Below are 7144 nucleotides of genomic sequence, written 5' to 3'. Positions count from 1 at the left end.
GGGATCCCAAGATCATCTCACAGACCCCCTGTGCCTCATTTGTCCACACACCTTCCCGTGGACACACAGACACGAGAGCTATTTGCCGGTGTGTGGCAGCTCAGGGTGACCCCGTGGGAGGACGTGTGCTTCTGGCCCGACGCCCAACCCTGGCTCCCGGTGCAGCTCGATTGCTTTTGGCTGTTTGGCTTCTGGAGCCTCAGTCTCCCATTTGGGAAGCAGTGGTGTGGGGTTAAATGGGAGAATGACAGAAAACGCATCTGGCATTTGGGGGAATAAATATAAATTCCCTCCCACTCCACTTCCAAAACAATAGCTAGATTTCAAAAAGAGTAGTGAGGAGAGCCAGGAAACGCAAGCTTCTTTGTTCTCTGTGCTTACTTTTTTTTGCCTTTCTTCCTTATGACCACTTCCCATCCTTTGTTCTTTCTATTCATTCCTGGCTGTCTGCCTCTGTCTAGGTTGCTCATGACTCCTTTGATTTTGCTTTGCTGGAGAGTTGATGGTTGGTGCTCCCGGTGGACGTGGCTGGGGTGTCCTTACTGCTGAGGGACGCACAACTTTTGGGGGCTCTGTCAGACACCTGTGCATCTCAGGCAGCAGAGAAGCCACCAGAAGGGGCTCATTGGGATAGATCTCCTCAGCGGGAACGGGAAATTCACTGAATTCCCTTAGCCAGCCATCTGCCTTCTGGTTGGTTCTTTATCCTTACAGAGTTCTTAGCAAAGCTACAGGTGGGGCGATGGACAGAGGGCTGCAGGGAGGAGGAAGCCGGTGTGAGAGCGAGTTCATGTTTGTAGTGCTCCTCTCATAGGGTTTTAGGAGCCTCAGCTGGTCAAGCTTTGAACCCCCAACCATACGGCCTCGGTGAGTGGGGAACCATCCCCAGTCACTGGTGAGTCTGACCCGGGAGAAGCTAGTAAGTTCAGCCCTCACCTTGGGAGCCACGGGGCCAGTGGGGGCCAAGCCAGGGAGAGGGCTGTGGCCCAGCTCCCTCACCTCTTGGGGTGGGAAAGACAACCCCCCCCCACACCACCGTGGGCCAGGACAGGGGCTGGAGTGCTTCTTGGGGTTCCAAGTTCAGTCCTTCAAAATTCACGTAGGCCTGGGGTGGGGGAGATGGCAGTGGGAGGAAATCGCTTTGTCCTGAGATTTGACAGTTCCCAGGAGCCTGTGGACTTCTGTGGGACTGGGCAGGAAGGCCGCAGCATGAGCACACTAGCGTATTTTTTTTAAAGATTTTATTTATTTATTTGAGAGAGAGAGAGAATGAGAGATAGGGAGCACGAGAGGGAAGAGGGTCAGAGGGGGAAGCAGACTCCCCGCTGAGCAGGGAGCCCGACGTGGGACTCGATCCCGGGACTCCAGGACCATGACCTGAGCCGAAGGCAGTCGCTCAACCAACTGAGCCACCCAGGCGCCCCACACTAGCGTATTTCAGAGAAAATGGGGAAGGAGATGTACAAGGTCAGAGGAATAGGGCAAATCGACAGTTTGTGCAACAGACATTCCTGTGTTGTTGTTTTTTGTTGTTTCGTTTTGTTCTTACTTTGTAAACTAATTAAATTTTTTCTCTTAAGTGAAACTTTTTTTTTCCCCCAAGCAATACATGCTCACTGTCTACAAATTAAGAAATCCAGATCCGCAGAAATGCCCACGCCAGGTTTCGATCCCAGTACCTGGAAGTATCATTGCTATCACACGTCTTCCTTGCCCTCCCCCTCCTCATCTATCGGAAAGTATTTATTATCTGAAATTATTATTATCTGCTTTTGCACCAAACAATATGCTTTCATGTCTTCACGTGTAACCCGCCGTGCAGGGTTTCATGGCTGCGGAGCCATGGTACAGGGATCCATGATTTCATTTTGCCCCAGCAGCGGACCTTCACGCGTGCTCCCACTGTTCTCTATGACAAACAGCATTTGAACAGGCGTATTTAAAACTCTGTGAGTGTGAGTCTCTGCTCACTTCTTTAAGTAAAGTTCTGAGAGAAGGGGGAATTGCTGACGTTTGAGGATGCCTGTTGTGAAGGTTTTAACATATATCCCCAACCACTCTCTTGAGTTACCACGTCAGGTTTAATTTCTAACATAATATTTTCTTTCTGAATAAAAATTTTCAGTGAATTTTCAATCAGAAAATTGCTTTCATAACTTTAATGTTTACGGAATAAGATCACTCACATGGTTCACAGGAATGACAGCAGCGGCAACAAATGCAACTTAAGAAAAAGAAATAAAGAAAGGAAAAAGAGATTAACAAAACCACGCTGACCTCAGAAGGCAGAGCTTATAGAGGGGGGAAGGAAGGCCACAGGGGGTGGGGTGTCCTATAGATGGGAATATGAGGGCCACAGGGGGTCTGTATAGACAATGGCTCAAGGGCCATGTGGGGGCGTCCGTATAGATGGGGTCTGAGGGCTGCGGCGAAGGGGGTGCCCATATAGATGGGGGTGGAATCTGAAGGCCGCAGGGTGGTTCAGATAGATGGGGGTTTGAGGGCTGGGGGGCATATAGATGGGGTCCAAGGGCTGCAGGGGGGTCCATATAGACTGTGTTCGGAGGGCCATGGGGGGGTGCCGTATAGACGAGGGTCCGAGGTCCGTGGGGAGGGTCCATAAAGACAGGGGTCCGAGGGTGGCGGGCTGGGTGGGGGGTCCGTATACACGGGGGTCTGAGGGACACTGGAGGGAAGAAGAGGGTCCATATAGACTGGGGTTTGAGCTCCGCTGGGGTGTTCCAGACCCACCCTCGCCCCAAACTGGGTTTTCTCAGTTAGAGCTCTCAGGATTCCTATCTTCCTGTTGGTTATTATATTGGACGCATGTGGTTGTGTTATTTGTATACCTTTCATAAGGAGACCACAAGTTCCTGGGTAATACTGTGCTGCCTTTCTCTTCTCTGGCTCCCACGCACAGAGAACGTTCACACCTGAGGGCACTGACGCGCGCGCGGGGCGCCCAGCCCCCTTACCGCTCTGACTCAGACCCCTCCCCAGTGGGAGCCGCGGCACCTGCCGGAGACGCATGCGCACTCGGTGGCATCTCGGAGCACCCTGCTGCGGGCAGGAATTCTCGCGGGCAGGTGAAACGTCTCTGGGAGGAGGAACGTGGGTGTTACCCCATCGAAGGAGACCCAAGCTTTTTTGTGCAGAAGCTCAGCTACTCTCTGTTCATCCGAAGTGTTGAGAAAGTGAGAACAGATACCCTTTTCTCAGATGAGTTGTAGGTTAATTTGTCATTTGGCTGTATTTAGAGAAGCTCTTTTCTTTTTGGAGTCTATTTAGGGTATCTGGAGAACTGTGACAAATATTTCTTCCCATTTGTCCTGCCTGGTTGTCGATGTGCAAATATAAAGTTTGTTTCTTTCTAATGGTTATAAATACTTGAGAGAGGAATATGTGGAAAGAATAAACAGAATCTAGGCTCTTGCTTGCTTCCCTAAATTAGAATGTGTGCCTCTGTGAACTGAGTGACACAGACGATAAGACTCTGGGGGGAGCATCAGTATTTCTTAAATAACATATTATGGATGGGCTCGTATAAGAATGTTATCTATGATAATTTGCTATGAAAAAATATGGTAGTCTGTGCAGAATGAAGTTGATTTTAGACAATTGAATGCATAAAATATATTTTAAATCAGGTCTGTTGTAGACACAGCCCTTATTTAAGGAAATTGTCAGAATTTATTTAAAAAATTGTGTGGTTAAATGATTTTTGTGATTTTTTAAAACCATGTTGAAGTTTTGACAAGCTTTTGGCCTATTCCCACGATTCTCCATCTGGGCACTTGTAATGATTTCTTACCTCCTTTAGCATTTGCTCCCAGACATCATTCCCTTACACAGAGTGCTATGGGTTCAGAGGGATAAAAAGCACTTTGTTTCTTGCTGTCAGAAACATTGTGAAAGCAAGTTCTCAATCTCCCTAGGAGTGTAATTAAAGACTTCAGTGACCTTAAAACACTTTTCTCCACCATCTTCACGTATACTTGAGTTCTCTTTATGTGTCTTGTATGGGACCATGGTATTTTTTAGTTAATAAAACATTCGGGCTTCTTGAACACCTTTTATTCAACACTTCATGTGTGCCAGTTACTATGGGAAGGGTTATCATACACGATTTTACACAATCTTTATGACAATCCCCCGAAGTAGTTAGTCTTGGAAAAATTCTATCAGAAGGGGAAACCGAGGCTCAAAAAAGTTGAGTGACTAGCTCCGTGATTCCGATTAACTTACATCAACTTTCTAAGTCACCTCCACTGAAACCAGGGTCATGGTAATACCTCCCAAGACAGTGCCAGTGTGACGTGTCAGTGAGGCCAAGGATGCCGAGCTGAGCACACAAAGACCGGCAGATGTTCAATGAAGAGTAGATTTTCAGTAATTAATCGACTGAAGTAATTCCCGACTTTTTCCCAAAGAACTACATGTATAAATCTCAGCTCCTGGTGAACACATTAAACCCACAGGAAATGACTGAGAGGGAAGTGTCCACACTTTCTGCCAGATCACAGCCAGCCCCCAAGACAGAGACACAGTGACAATACCAAACCCGGTGACGGCACACTCCGATTTTGGGAGTCTGCGGTCCTTGCACAGGATGTGGTGATACCACCAATGCTGGAAATATGAAGCAGAATAACATCTCATCAGATGGAAATCACTTAGGGGTGACTTCAGCACAAGGCAGAGTAGTATCAAATGATTTTCAGGTATAAATCTGGTGTCTGCCTCAAGTGCTACCTGATCATCTTTTGATTAAGGATGACTTTGCATATATGGCTAATCAGGGTCTTACATTTAGTATCCTGTGGTCTTTTTCAATTGGATGAATCACATATTCATTCTTCCCTCCTGTGCGTTGTCCTACCACTTAGTTACACTGTCAAAAATTAGCGATTTGCCAAGCACTTCCTATTTGCACCCAAAGGTGCTAAATTGGGTTTAGAGTCACTGAGAACTTGCACTACTTTTTAGCACGGCATGAAGTGCTTTAACAATGTTAATATTTCAGCTCTGCAATTCTGTAGACTGTGCTAAAAGGGAAAAACAGAAACATTGCCTGAGCATCTTGCCAGAGCTCAGTGCTTCCTCCCATCAGTTTCATTCAAGGCTTGTGAGTCTGAAGTACTGCTAGGTAGGCCAAAACAACGTGGACCTATGAATATTAAATATAAAAATAGCATCCATTGGAAGTCTGAAATGATAACTAGCTCTATAATCCTTCAGGCCCACAGATAATGGTGAGAGAAGAATTTAATCTTGAAATCCCATTAACTGGGGAACTTGGATGTACATTGATTGCAGATTCCTCATGGATGGTCATCACCAGCCTCCAGTGTTTTCCGTGTCCTAAGACCTCATCATGCTATCTCAGGCGGGAAGTCTTCAAATCTGGGATTAAGGTAACCAGATCTTCCACTGGGTTGCCGAATGTTTGAGACTGAATGGAGTTCTAGGGTTACTCAGCCCCAGAAATCTGCCTCAATTACAGCTGCCCCGTGAAGTGAACTCTGGAGGTGACGTTCCATGAGCTATTCTTGATGATATTAGAAAAAAAATCGTTCTACCTCAGCCATCTCATTCATTAAAATGTTCAGTAAATGCTTGATATCATTTGGGGTAGAGACTGGGCATAATTTCTTCAGTGACAGATCATACTTTTTTATCTGCTGAAAATCACAGTTCTAGAGGCGGAAAGTCTGAGGTCCAAGTGTTGGCATGGCTGGGTTCTGGTGAGGGCCCTCTCCCTGCCTTGCAAAGGGTTGCCTTGTCACCATGTCCTCCCAGGGTGGAAAGAGTGAACAAGCTCTCTCGTGTCTCTTCTTGGAAGGGCACTCACACCACCATGAGGATGCCCCTCTCATGACCTCACCAAGCCACATTACCTCTCAAAGGCCCTCATCTCCGAAAGCCATCATGTCGAGCTTAGGGCTTCAGCATAAGAATTTGGGGGACACCATTCGGTCCATAACAGTGGCTCATAGGGCATCCAACAGCATCTCTGCCCCAACTTCTTCATATAGATAAGAGTCTCTCTTCAGAGTCCAGGTTAGTTGTTTGTCCCATAACCTCAGTTCTCTGAAAGGTTCAAGAGAAGTCATGAGTTTCCCGTTTGCTACACTTTCTCTGCCTGAGAGCGTGAGGACAACACTCATTCCATCTCTCCACATTTTTGAGTTGAAACTGAATGTCCTCTGCACATTTATCTTAAACTTTTCTGATTATTTTAGGTTGCAGTATTCTCATTTTGCTTGACACACATTCAGATTTCCAATTCCCTACCTCTTTCCTCCAGCAAAGGAAAGAAAATTTAAAGATTGTTTGAATTAAAAAGCAAAATGAAAAGAAAGAAAACCAAACTTTAACAGGCCTGGTATAAAGAAAAATAAGCTTCAGTCTCTAAAAAGCAATATAAGTCATATTTTTACATAAAGTTCAAAAGAATTCTAATATGGACTGTCATCCTTGTTTGCATTAATGAGGAAATATGCCCCATCAAGAAGTGAAAGACTGTGGATTATCTAAACTCGCTGTCACACAGGAATTGCTAATGACTCAGTCAATCCTTCCTGGGAGTGAAGCAATTTAATAATTCAGCAAATATTTATCTTGAAATTCTGTACAAAATAATTTTATTACCCTGCACATTATATGCTCATACTATTTTATCAGGGTGGGATGACAATTTTGTATGGTTTTGTATGACAAAAGATGCTTGAATTAGCCTCTGTTTTCAATTAACTGCCTTCTCCCTTGACCTCTTACCATTTTATCCTTTACCTGAAATGGTAGGTTTACATTTTCAAGATTTTGAATGATAGCTTCCGACATTTTGCTTTTACTGGGTTGAGCAAAACTTGTTTTGAAAATATAATTAGAAAAATAAAAAAGAACTTTAAATATTCAGATGGGGCTCTTGTTAAGATTGCACAAAAATGTGTTGTTGATGCAGGAGTGAGCTCCTGCGGAGCTGTAGCCTGAAGCCTGTATGTCAGTGACACGCCAGGCACAGCGGCCCCAGAGACAGTGGGAAGAACCCCGCCCCTGGTACAGCGGCCCCAGAGACAGTGGGGAGAACCCCGCTCCCCCGGGTACAGCGGCCCTAGAGACAGTGGGGAGAACCCCGCCCCTG

This window comes from Callorhinus ursinus, unplaced genomic scaffold, assembly GCF_003265705.2.
Source record: "Callorhinus ursinus isolate GAN/ISIS: 27379988/994484 unplaced genomic scaffold, GSC_fseal_2.0 scaffold79, whole genome shotgun sequence".
Classification (NCBI taxonomy): Eukaryota; Metazoa; Chordata; class Mammalia; order Carnivora; family Otariidae; genus Callorhinus; species Callorhinus ursinus.
Note: the sequence above shows the minus strand (reverse complement) of the source record.